Here is a 15,079-nt window from a genome sequence, read left to right on the forward strand (position 1 = left end):
ATCGTACGAGACGACATGACTAGCAAGAATCTAGTGTTATCGTAGTGTACTACGGTCGGGTTTATATTGTACATTTCCTGGCTCTGAGTACGTACTATTTCACGATTTAGATTTTGGTCATCATCTCACAGGCTTGTTTTGTATGTTGATTTACACCTTCAAATAAGTTGTTCCAGAATCGATCAGGATGTTGAAAGTAATGGATTTGTCATCATCAGAACACAATATACTTGGTTGACGCCTTATTAACGCGTCTTTTGCCCGTGCCTACACATAAGCTAGATTTATCGACTCAGTCTTGAGGTGTGATGGATAGCCCTCAATACCAAAAATGAGATTCGTGTATTGTCGGAACTGAGATTTACAAAGGATTTTGAGATCTGAATTGTCTATCTTGTTTTTTCTTCTTTTATAACACTAAAACGATTGTATAAAACTCACAAGTGAAAAACACATTTTGATTTAGAATCAGATACGATGATGCAAGGGCCTAAATAAATAGGAAAAGGTAGGCTATCTGAGGGGAATCTTCAGCGAAAAATCGTCAAAATCTAGTGAAGTAATGTATAAACGAACTACCAGATCAGTCTCGTGCGTTTATTTCGACAATATTGTTTCTTCCAATTGTTCCTTCTACGGTTCCTCGTTAGGATTCCCGAGGACCTTAGAATGTAAAATCGGTAGACGTATAATCTACACAATGTTACCCCTTACCTCACCTTGACAAAGATATAAAGGTGTATATCGGGCTTATTGCAATGACAGCACGTGACGCAAGTGTGTTAAGTGTTATTTACCTGTTCACTATTTCACGCCTTAGTTGACTGAGGATGTAGATCGAGATAATTTCATTAATTAACCATGATGCTAGTTATGTGTATTTTACATGTATGTGCAATCTTATGATTAATTTATATTTTTGGGGTAAATGTAACTGTTGAAATATTTCATTGAAGTCCGTGATACAATCTAAATCACCTATATAAGTATACTTACTATAGATGAAATAAAATGTGTAACAGTTGGTATTTTGGTGTTTATTTCAATGAACGACCTGACATAAGGGAAAGCACAATGTCGTCAATTTGTCATTATGATATCATGTAAAATGTGCCATGCATGCACATGTTATCATTAATAAACAACAACAGACACCAACGTTGAAATTATTTTGTAAATAATTTTCATATTTAGGTGGATATATTTCTTTGAATATAAAAATTCCGACACGAAGTATATGTATAAAAACAGTTCCCATTGTTGAACAAATCGAATGATTGCAAACTGATTTTTCATATACAATATAGAAAAAATATCAACAAATTGAGAGTTTCTCTGTTTCTTTACCTTCAAAATTCCTTTATGCGACAAATTTCTCCTCAGTACCAAGAAACTGTATTCAATATGATGCTGCCAGGCACTGCATGTTACCCGGGTTCGTCTCTTTGGTTCAATTAAACTCACTGTCGAAACATTTAGACACATTTCATATGACGAGATCGAATAAATCTAATTAATTTTATCTTTAAATTTCTCAAAACTAAAACAATTTTTATTTGCAATCTGGTTGTTAGAAAAGAACGTAAAGCACATGTGTTAATCTCAAAACATCTCAAAACTGAATGATTTCGGCATGCTGAGAACAAATCGTGCAAAAATTGCCGTCAATGGTTTTCCTATTGTTATCATATAAGCCATTTATACACTGACTTTTTTCACTGAGTCAGAAATTACTAATATTTGTATCTGATGTCTCCGGAATGTTAATTATTCGGTTGGCTATACGTTGATATTTATTGTATACTGTGTACTGAAAACCAGAATCGCGGCACGTGGGCAGCACCACAACCTTGTACTCCAGAAAAAAATCGTATGGTGATCTTATTACATCATAGCTACACACATATAGTTTTGAATTAAAAGTAGTAGTTGAGATAATAAGTATTTATATTGGTGTATTATCAATAACATAAATGATATTGTTACGTTTAATTGAATGAAAACCATTAGCCGGATTCAGCAAAGTAACAGTAGGATACAGATAGAAGACAATCGATTGCATTAAATACAAACATTCTACTGATATCGGTTGGAAACTAAATTCAGATAAATTAATTTCGTATTAGTGTTTCAATAAGTATTTAGTTTTAGTTTTTATATCTTGTTTACAATATCAGGAGCTATACAGCTACGTCATCATATTTTATCGACTGTTTACTTCACAGTACATAATCAGTTAGCCTATAAATAACCCGGATATAAGCTTGTCACTTCAGGAAAAAGTAGTCTATAAGTTTCTGGTGTTTCCAAGGTTGCTTGTTTTAAAAATATACACCATGGAGTTATCGAATGCTTATTTCACATAAATAACCCGATATGAGGCTTTGCTACTTAAGTAAAAAGGTCGATAAGTGATTGATGTTTCCATAGTGATTCAAACAAAATGGCGACTAATGGACGAGCAGACGTCTTAAAATGGGATTCAATAGCGTATACTTCGGCAAGTAAACCTTCTACGATGTCTCCGCATGGTCAGACCATCTAATTTATTCCAGACGTACTCAGAACAGCTGTTGTCGCCACTGTCATAACCATAAAAATACAGAGTATTACATAAATAAAATGCATATTTGCCTATCGCCGTTATTTGAGGATTAAAAAGGGTTTTCCGTGTGGTTAAGTAATCATGTAGTTCGCACAAGTTTCTAATACATATATTGATAATGATAATGTTCAATTAAAATGCTGCGTTTAATTAGATAAAATACAAGTAGCAGGGATTTTTACACAGCTGTACAGTTCTGTATATTCTATCACTAATATTCATAAATGTTTTGCCAAGTTACACCACTTCTGCTGATATCGGTTGGTAATTCAGACGAATTGGCTCCGTTTAATTATTTGCTGAAGCTTTTAGTTTCTATTTTCATTATACCATCAATATTTTTCATTTTTTTGCTTAATCGAAAGCGTTGGCACGGTTCCTTTTTAAAAACTATACAGCCTCGACACCGTTCATTCATTGACTGTCCACAACACAGTAAACAAGTAGGTAATATAAATTAGTACGTAAACACTTATTTCATAATATATCGGAATAGTACAGACTTGATATCACCTGTTTATGTCAAATCACGAAAACCATTGCATCAATCAATCTCTAAATCTTTTAAATCGTACTGTTGGAAGCCACGGATTAAAACTGGTGGGCTGTAGGTGAGTGAAATTAGGAGTTATTCTTTCTCGCGTGTAGTTCTCCAAGGCAACTTAGCTTGATAATGGAGCTATGCTTATAAATTTGTTTCAAAGACTTTACCCCAAATGACTAAAACAATTGCAATAAAATGAAAAATCAAATCACGGAGAAAAATCTTTGATTCAATTTAAAGAATAATGGTATTTAAGTTTGCAAATTTTTCTTCGCTGAAATTATTGGTATAGACATAGCACCCACAGAGGATATATCCATAGCTCCAAAAATCTCTATCCATCCCGAAGGTCTGATTTCAACTAAATTGTAATACCAATACTGGTTTCTCTAAGAAAGCAATAAAGAGCTTTGAATCGTTATAAATCGCTCTTTATTTCAATAATATTTCTATTTTGTTATATAAAACATATTAACAGTTCAGAGATAACAAAACCTTCAAATGAACTAACACATTTATGATTTGACTGAAAGATACTGACATTTCAATAAATGTCAATATTCATTACTACAAAGTGATGTTAGGTGAACACGCTTCACACAAAGGGTTGTGAGAAATATCAGACTTCCTAGAGATGTAATAATAAAATGAAAAAAAAACCCGATTCTTTCTATCATGCTTTAGGGTATATATATGCTAATATCAGTAAACCTGTTTTTTAGATATCGCACACACTCGTGCTGGCTATATACCTGTTTTATGTGGTGACAAGTGAGACTATTGCGAGGTAATATTTAACATATTACTGCTCATTCATTTGTGATTAATACACAGTTTGTATTAAGGTTGAAGTCCTGAAAAATACATTGATTTCTGTATTACAATCGACATAATTTCAAATGACCCTTTGGCAAATCCTGAAAAAATACTACTATACAGAAAATACCACAATCAACAACCTATTGCTCAATATCAGCCATATATCAGGTTATGTTTCTCCTGTAATGAGAGCTTCCATCTCCAAGAAAAGTGAACACTGGTATAAATATATGTTTGTGAATTATACGGAATCATATTTCGTAAAAAATTCCTCCAAATCAAAACAAGAAATATTTGGAGGACGAAATCATAAAAAAGATCGAGGTTGGTGGAATGATCTTCCAACAAATCATTGGCATACCAATCGGAACTAACTGCACCCCTCTGTTGGCTTATTTGTTTTTATTTTCAAACGAAGCTTAATTTATTGAACAGCTTGTCATAAATGCCTTGGGAAGTCGACTAAGTTCACATTCAGATATAGTGATGACGTCTTGTCTTTAAATTACAAGAAATTTATTGACTATGTTATCTCGATCTTTTCCTACAACGAAACCAACATGGACAGCTTTCAATCAAGAGGTATGGTAAACGTTAGGATTTCAATATCCCTACCGGGAATTTCTCATTTCTAGATAGCAATATTCCTGCATCTGAAATGTATGTTATTAACATGTCATAGTTAATTCGATATTTAAGGGTCTATCCCATCATTAGTTAGTTACATGTGTCCGTGACTTACTGTAGTCCGAATATTAATTAGGTATCAGGTTATATTAAGTAAGTTAGTTATGTTCGTCTCTGTGATTCTTGCTGTAGTCCGAATATTAATCAGGTTATATTAAGTAAGTTAGTTATGTCCGTCTCTGTGACGCTTGCAGTAGTCCGGATATTAATCAGGTACCGGGTTATATTTAGTAACGTCTCTGTGACGCTTGCTGTAGTCTGAATACTAATCAGGTACCAGGTTATATTAAGTAAGTTAGTTATGTCCGTCTCTGTGACGCTTGCTGACTAGTGACTACTTTTCGTTGTTCTTTTTTCTTGTGATTTTTCTAGATGTGGTCAATATGTAATATGCGTCGAACAAATTAAAGTCAAGGAAATGGTACCGAGTCTTTGTCATATAGGAGGATCTGCTAATGATTCGTAGGTCATCTAATTCTCCAATTGGCTGACTCTATCCCAATATATTTGAACCGGTATATATCATCTCTGATCTGTTTAGGTAATTAAAGATAATAAAAGTGGCAATGAAAAAGTACAAGCGGGAATTACAATATACAGAAAAAGTGGTTCTTACTCCAGGATAATATTGCCTATTTCTTACCGAACAGGTGGGAACATATCTATCGTTATATTAATCAACTGCACCTATATTTCCAGCATAGGTCTACACTATCTGTCGATATATGGTACCTGTATCTAAGTAACCATTTATCGTGTGCAATGAGGCGTGAAGTACGTTTTCCGTGTTACTTCTATTATACACGTATATAACAAGGGAAAGTAGATAAAATGTACATTAAGTATAAAATATCGTACTTTACTGTAAAATTAAAGCTCTCAGAACATACCATGGTGCTGCTACAGGTTACAATGACCTGTGGAGATATCTGTATCGCTTATAAGAAAGTCCATTTTATTTATGTTTATAGCCGATTAACAGAATCATCACATAACTTTTTCACGAGAACAACAGCTATTGAAATCCGACAAAATCATAATCCAAACTCACAATTGTTGGAACGAGGGCAAATATGAGAAACTACGAGCAGAACAAAATCCATAGTTGTCTGCAATAGTCAGTGTCTTCTGGTGCATTAACTGCATCCATCTTGTAAGGTAAATAGTGGAACCGACCGGCATACTAATGAGTCCATATCGAACACCGGACAAGGAAATGGAATATCATTTTAAAACTATGCTAATACAGATATCAAGACGATAGTCATGTGTAAACTATGCTAAAATTTTGATTTGAATTTCATTAAAAGAAGAGAAATACGGATACAGTGAGAGCCTGAAATAAGTGGGTCGGTAGTGGCGGAATGGAGTGCTCCTTGAGCTGAATCGACGACACACGCGGTGTAAATAATGGACAATACACATTATGTCATGGATTTCAACTGAGAACTGGAACAACACCTCCCCCCAAACAATAAACCATAAAAACAGTTACCAAATAAGATATGTACATTTAGTATATACATAAAACACACCAACTCTCCAATAAGAAATGTACATTTAGTATATACATAACACAGACCGAGTCTCCAATAAGATATGTACATTTAGTATATACATAAAACACCCCAGCTCTCCAATAAGATATGTACATTTAGTATATACATAACACAGGCCGAATCTCCAATAAGAAATGTACATTTAGTATATTTATAAAACACGACAACTCTCAAATAAGATATGTACATTTAGTATATACATAAAACACACCACCTCTCCAATAAGATATGTACATTTAGTATATACATAAAACACACCAAGCCTCCAATTAGATATGTACATTTAGTATATACATAACACAGGCCGAGTCTCCAATAAGAAATGTACATTTAGCATATACATAAAACACGCCAACTCTCCAATAAGATATGTACATTTAGTATATACTCCCAAACGGACGTGAGGTTAACGCTATAATTGGATATTTCCTTTAGCACTATGAAAAGGTTATAGACATACATCTATCAGAGAAATGATCCAACTCCTTGTTTCATCTTCTAAATCTGCATCGTATTTGATTAATTCTTTATATGTTAGGCATTTTAGGCCTAGAGTTGCGAGATTCGATGTCAGTGTTAACAAACACTAACTCGCTGCACCGTCTGCATTCACACCACCGTAAACGTAATAGAAAACTGTTCGATATCTAAATAAAAAGTTATAGCCAATTGGATGACCTCTCCTGCACGTGGTTTTTGAAAGTTATGCCGTGTGTAAATCTCCTTGTAATTGTGAAGAGCTGAAGTCGAGTTTATAGTGGTACCACACTGAAGTACTGTTCAACAGGCAAACCCATGCGGTCACATTATACCAAGAACTGGTACACCTGTCGCTACACAATATTAATGCCTTATATGAAGCAAGGCGTATCTATAATCATTATAACATACTTATGGTTTTGTATTTAAGATTAAACAAGAGATACACAAACGAATAACACCTTTTAATGTAAATGTAGTGTTAGATATAGTAGAGCTAAACAATGAATAAATCTGAATGTTTTGTCCTTCCATATCGTGTATCTTTGGCTACTTTCAACAATGTCACATATATTCCTGTTATATATAGATATGTAGCATATTTCAAACTTATACTTTAATGGCGAGGATTTAATTTGATCTGAAACACCCATGAAAGAACCGACATTTTAAAAGAATATTAATTCAAACACCAATCCGACGAAACTAGAGCAAAGTAAGAACAAAGAAAAATATTTACACAGACTCATGAACAAGTACACCAATTTGTTTCGGAGGAGTAAGCATCATCGGATTCATCGGCGACACCCACTATGCACGCCTTGTCCATTCCAAGTAAGTGCTGGCGCATACCCATTTAAAACAAGCAAACAAAAACAGAGCCATATGGTGTTCTTACACGTACAGAAATATAACGACTGTTGAACTTCCTCATGGCCTGCATTTCCAGACGCCTTGCGTTGTGCATTTGTCTGATAGTTGCCCACATCTAGGCCGAAAATCGTGATATTGGAAACAGGCCCTATAATATCGAAGTAATTGTAAACAAACATATGCAGGGTTGTTGATATCTAGAAATAAAAAAAGAATGGGGAATTGAAATCATCACTCTTATCATACAGCTTGGTGAAAAGCTGTCGCTGTTGGTTTCGTTGTAGGAAAAGATCTCGAGGACAGCGGTAGAAGCAGAAAAGTCTGGCGTGTCATTGATGTCTTCCAATGGTAAAACATACTTATTTCAAATCAATTTTAACATTTATTCTTATTTAGTATATCGACAAATTTGTAAATATTGTCGATGTCGCCAACCTATTTTATACATGTACTCTTGATTCGAGCTCCGGCGCTGAGAATCCTGTATTAATGTGATATCGATATAAACAAAACATAACGAGCCATTCCTTATGACGAATAGCTCATAAAGAAGATAAGGCATTTTCCCGTTAACTTCCCATTATTAACCAGGTATTCAATTAAACTAAGAACCATATATTTTGATTGAGATGTGCTCGACGAGTATATCAGTAAATCTTTTGCGAACTGTCAATCGTTTATCGGAGAGAGTCCCTTATCTCTTTTTATGAATGCTTTGCTTGATTTCTTCCTGTTATGGCAAATAATCTAAAAATATTTATTCAATGATGGTTTAATGTAGAAAATATGGATAACTAAATTTTAACTTCAAAGCATTGTAAATTATCACTCGCTGATAATTATTTCCTAACTCACAAAAGATGAAGCGTTTTATAATGGGTTAATGATTTCTAATTAAATGTCCATCTTCAAAGATTGTTTACCCTGAATAGCAACATAACGATATGGTCATAATATATCATAGTTCACATTACAACCAGAATAGCAGGTATTGATCAAATCTCCAGATAAAGTTCTTTCCTTTAAGAAACAAAAAAGCGATCAAATCAAAAATGAGACATGCTTCAGTCGACAATTGATTTAACCATTTTTTAAATGTTGAACATCTGACGTCAGTATCTGTTTACAGTTACGTCAGTCCGATCATGTACTGAACAGTAATATATCGACGTGTTAATGAAATCTTGATTCTAACTCAACGACAATGTAACATGTACAAACTATGAAAAAAAGATTGATAAGAAAGCTCCTGCTAACGTACAACGAGAATAAGAACTACGTAAAGGAGCTAATGTTTCTATGGGAAATAAACATAGGCGATTAACGATGTCTAGAACTGTAAACAAAAAGAACAATATTGAAGATCAGAACTTTTTTCTGAAACATTTTCTATGTTTGTGTTCAAAATCTACTAAAGGATTTCTTAGCACCATCTTTCTATTTACAAGAGATGTTGTCTGAAAAGGGCTCTCATTCTGCTAAATCCTTTCACACACTCACAATTCAATCAATAGATAGCGTAGTAGTGTATTGTGATATGCTCACAACACCAACATCTGTTTTAAATTTGGTGTTGTTTTTCTAAATATCACTAAGAAATTTACTCCGCAGCTGTATTTCTGTATATTTATACTAAAGTTTCACGAGGGTTTATAATCAGGGTAGAAAAATCACCTTCCATTCAAAGGTGATTTACTCTGGGGACGATGTGTGAGATAACTGGATGTTTGACCTGAGGTGGTAAAATTTCGATCTAACAATATACTAAATATTGGTTATCTGTGCTCCATAAAACCTCCTGGCGATCAAAACAAAAGACAATAATGGTTTCAATGCCTTTCACACTTCAAGTAATGTATGCAATGTCGTATGCATGATGATGAAGAATTTCAACAAAAAGTTTAATTTCTAATTTAAACATCTTACTTTTATTTGTCATTAAATTAATAAAAATCATCACAGCACCACATACAGATTTGTTCTTAATACATATTTTTGAAAATACATTTTGTTTCAAACCACGTGTTTTAATGATAATTGTATCGCATTAACGCATTGAAAGTGAATATAAATGAACTTCATCGCCATATTTCATATCAGCGTCTAGTCGGTATGGATCCTATTTCTGATAAATAATGTTTAGAGTTCCATGACTATTTATCACAGAAATGAAGGATATGGTACATTTCAAGAAACGTTAGCAGAAATATTTATATTAAGAAGATTGATGGTTCAGGTTCAGAACAAGGTCAAGGTGAGATTGTACAAAAGACACTCAAATGATGAGCACCACATCATGATTTAGAGTTAAATACAGTTGAGCCGAAGAATAACTTAAACTGCATCATACAGCTGTTTCGTCCTTCTTGGATTCATCAGTGATGATAATTGATGTTATTGAATTTCCGGTCAGAAATTAAAAAAAAAAAATACATATATGGACTAAGTGTTTATATTTTATAAATTGTTCAGCTGAGTACGGAGTAATTGAAGGAAAAGATTTGTTATGCATACAAGAATGACTGGTGATGAATATCTCTATTCACTATTTTATGTCACTTCTTGAAGGTACTTAATCAATAAGCAAAAAGTGCATATTTACACTAATTCTAAAGATAAAAAAGACATTCCGAGACTAAAACACATATTTCAATCAATGAACACAATTATATCGGTTTGATAGGTCTCTAGGGCACTTTAATAAAACTGACAGAAGTATAATCACCCAAAAGGTTAGAAATACATCAGAGTGCTAAAACACGCGTGGTTGTGTGTTAAGTGAACGTTACCTAATGTAACACCACTCCCACGTCATTTTTTTTCTTAAATATTCTAATTTTGAAAAATACCTTGAATTGTCTGACCTTTTCTGATTTCGTTTGTTCAAACTTTCACGGTTGTTATAGAGACAGAAAATGAGGTAAAGATATTATTCAAGAACAAAAATGATATTGTTCGGGAACTTATCTATTTAAAGAAATGGTAATATTTTTATACTCAAAACTAATATAATCAAAACTAGTATAATGAATGCTATACAATAATTCTGTCAACGACATCCAATGGCAAGTTCCCATTGTTTGATATTTAAGTGTCTTAGATTAATCAATTTCGGCATTTTAACCGTAATCCAACAACAGACACAAACCAGATTGTATAATGATCAATGAACTGAATAAAATAGGTGCTTAATGTAAGATGTTTAAGATATCCTGATTAATAGTATCATTAATTATTATCCTTGTACTTTTTCAGGACTTTCCGTGTAAATTTTATTTTTGTTTATTTTGCCGAAGTTCAAATTTGGATTATGATTATGTTGGCACGTTGTTATATTATTGTTAATGTTTATGGATATATAACATAGCGGTTTTTACAAAGGATACACTCCTCAATGCACACCTCATTACAAAAAGACATCATAGATAAATACAGAGTACCTCAAGGACGTTACAGTGAGCAACATAATGAATCATAATTCAAACTCAAATTCCGTAAACTAGGGCAAAAATATGAAAAAAAAAATATATTAACTTACATATCCTCCACAGTTTATATCGTTATGTGAAATATACCATCTACCTTCATATCCTCTACAACCTGTAACAATATGTGAACTTTTACCCTCGTCACATATATACCATTTGTAGTTTTGCTGACAGGCATATTTTAACTGAATACATTATATTGAAGTTTATTTTTGAATAACAAGAAAAGAGGTCTTTGTTCAAATCTGTATTTCCATTCGTATCGGTAAATGCCGAGGTGAGCCGTATGAAGCAAGCATCGAGAAAAAGAAAGATTCAGAAAAGCATCAATTATCTGAAGATAAGGGAACTGGTTAACTCCCTTTCTAGATTTTGATATTTCTTTCGATCAGTCTTTATCTTCCTCGGTCGCCTCTTTCATTTAAAAATTCTGTGCTTTAGCATCATTAGTCTTGCAAATACGAAGCAGATGTATAATTCAGTTAAATTAATCGCAAGACTCTACTCTATCTCCTAATTTGTATTGAATGGTGCTTTTCACTGGTGTGTCTTTAATACAATACTCTAAACTTGTTTCACTTGTAACAGCACTTTCTAAGTTTTAGTATCTTTTAATGGTTTATACGGGATTTTTGCCTGATCTCTTCGCCAGTTGTTGACATGCACCGTCGGCTAAAACATTTCCACTACTGTTCAGCTGGCGACGCACACCGTAAATTTGATAAGTTCATCCCCTTTGAGCAAATGTGCAAATTCGCCAAGACTATACGTGTATAAAAACCGAGAACTTAGGAAATTATAAAAGTAGTTATCACGTCAATTTTAATTGAAAATTTGTTTTATTGTTGGATTTCATTCGATTTAATCAGTAATTTCCACAAATGCTTGAAAGACATGTAATTCATATTACTCTAGCTCGATTTGTGAAAAGACAGAAAGTATTTATTTCTCGGGTCTTATCTGCTGGCTATCAGTAGATACTGAACACAGTTCTGATGTATTGATATATCAGGCTAACAATGGTGAACAGGTCATCGTTTCATTAAATGAACGCTGCTTTACCATCAATGGATGTTTCCCAAGCTGTATACCCTTACATTGTTTGGAAATGCACCGGTTTATTTTCTCAAGATCCCATTCTTGAACCAAAATGCGATTTGCGTTTTGTAATCTTAGTGAATAACAGGTGCTTGTATTTAAACCTTTTACCATAAACATCCCTCGGATTTTGTGTCACTGAACAATATCGTAAATCCCCATGAATTGATATCATTGTTGTGATTATTGTCTTATATGTAAGTGACTGCAGAAGCTGGTTAGATAACACTTATATTTGTGAACGTTATGTGGTAGAATTGGCATTTGTGTATAAACAGTGTTCTCACAGTTAAGTAGTTTGAAAATATACAGTGAAACTATAACGAATGGGGTGAGAAGTCTCTTTATAGGATGTTAGTGAGGGTCACCAAGAGTTAACTGTAAAAGTAGATGTCTTATTATCACCACACAGAACAACTTATACTCGTTGGAATTGTAAAATGAACCTCGATTGCGGTGAAAAAATAACGACAGGATAACACGTGATTCACAATCACGTGATATTTGTCAACGAGGAGAACTCCACGTTTTATGATGTACCTAACAGTACAGACGATCTGATGACTTGACACGGTGATGATGATCAGGTCACATAGTTAGTGGAGATTTAATAGACCTAACGACATTTTCGTGTTCATATTGGTTCCTTTGCAGACTTAGTTAGAAATTAGACATGTATTGAAACAAAATATTTTCTCTGCATAGGCTGTTTACAGTAACGACCTTTGATGGTAAAAAAACCCAGCTTCTGCTGATTGTCAGCTTATCTATCTTTGCAGTTTGCATATGTTGTTTTGATCGAAAGAAAGGAACAGAGACCATCAAAACATGGATATTCATATTATATATTATATTATATTATATATTTACATATAACGTTATAAATCGTAATTAACAATAGTAATCTATAATTTACAATAAAATATTGATGTTAATATATACAGAACAATATAAAAAAAAATCACATCCTGAAACCCTAAATATAGTTACTCTTTATTACATAACATACGATATTAAAAAGCTACAACCAAGAAGGCGTCTATGTGTATCATCATTCCACATAGATTTTACTTGAATTCATGGCTTTATACAATACGCAGAACCGAACCTTTTTAATGCAAATAACAGAATGATAAATAGTCGTTATTGATGGAAGCTTTGCTGAAAAAAAACATCGATAAAGATAATTGAGGATTTGGTCATCCATTTCCTTTGTCTTCACTATCATACCTCGTATTTCGCTCAGTAGACAGGCGAAGTAATACAGTCAGGGCTCAGTGGAAGTGTCACTGTAATATAGCCGGTACAGAGGGGATTGTCCATGTCTCATGTGGATGAATTGCTACCATACCCAACACGACCGATACAGATTTACAACACATGAACACATAGTTCAGTCCGGGATTGGACATATTTCAAAGGATTTCAGATTGTCCTCATTATTTTGTCATCCGAATGGAACTACAACCTGATTAAAATTATATTTTAGATTAAATGAGGAGTGTCGTCTGCTTTTGCTTTCATTTAGTATCCGACTAGAGGTTCTCTCGCGGGAGGAATACAAGCGGTAAAACATTAATCCGAGTCGTTTAAAGAATGTGTTCCTTATGGCGTTAACTAACTCCATCGCAATCTAGGCGATTAATTTGTCATAGGACGCCAAACTTTGTTTTTGGAAAACATTAAACAAAGAAATCAACACGTGATTGCATTGTCATACAGCATTGTCATGAATTCAAAATCGTTTAGGTTAGAAATGTTGAAGCTTAAATATCCTCTTTATACCCCGTGAGAATAGCACTCCATACCCAACTTATATTGTGTGATTTTCTCTCAGAGTAGTCCGTGCCATTATTTGTTTTCCAGGGAACGGTGGTGTGTAGGAGTGGGATTTGGGTTGGGGTTGGTGGTGGTGTTGGTGGGGGGGTGGGGGTGGGGGGTGGGGGGTGGGGGTGGGGGGGGGGGGGGGGGGGGGGGCGGGGTGGGGGTGATAATTCAGTCGTAAAGTGCTGGCCTACGCAATCACAGGTGAGAAATTCAAGAACGTGTAATTCGAAACTCCCTACCTGTTTCTAAGGCAGCTGTGAAACTCAATGGTCTGTGCGTGTTCTGTTGTTGTACACTCCACGGTAATTTCTCCTCACAATGATCATACAAATCACATTATGTGTACCATCACTGTCGTGTAAGTTCTCCGGACACTTTAAAATGGAGGTATGTAAACAACCGCGCAGCTATATACTGGATCTCTAAGAATTAAAAAAAAAACATTTCTAATAGTTTCACAAAAACAAGAAAATTCCAACAAGTGAAGGTTATCATAATCAAAACTAGACCTCAATTAAATTATGGCAATAAAAAAAAACCAAACAAACAAACAAACAAAAAACAGCAAAGGTTAACACGACAGTCCTGAAAAAAATACAAGGAGAATAAGTCCAGATGTTCCGCAAAAGTAAGCGTCTTCTGCTTCATCAACTTTGTCAAGTTAATCTTGGTAAATGCGTGTAAGTTATGTAACGTTCTCAAATGAGAGCAAGGTATACAACAACGAAACCAATCTAGCTATCAAACAGTTACTATACTCTTTGGCCGAAGTCAACAAATAACAACAGGAAGATACCAACATTTCAACGTAATTCAGACACAAATGCCATAGAACTAGGACAAACTAAGAACAAAAGAAAGATTTACATGAAGACTCCTGAAAAAGTACAAGGAGAATAAGACCAGGTGTTCTGGAAGAGTAAGCGTCTTCTGTTTCATCGACGACAACCGCCATGTAAACCTTGGTCAATCCAAGTAGGTAATGTCAAGTTCTGAAAATGAGAACAATTAATACAAAAACAGACCAAACGGGCAAACTAACGAGCATCAGATACGTCCAGCATCATGTCACACAAAATAATAGAATATTTCTCAATTA

The sequence above is a fragment of the Ylistrum balloti genome, unplaced genomic scaffold (genome assembly GCF_031769215.1).
Source record: "Ylistrum balloti isolate Yb309-2 unplaced genomic scaffold, AGI_CSIRO_Ybal_v1 Utg370286, whole genome shotgun sequence".
In the NCBI taxonomy this organism is placed as follows: domain Eukaryota; kingdom Metazoa; phylum Mollusca; class Bivalvia; order Pectinida; family Pectinidae; genus Ylistrum; species Ylistrum balloti.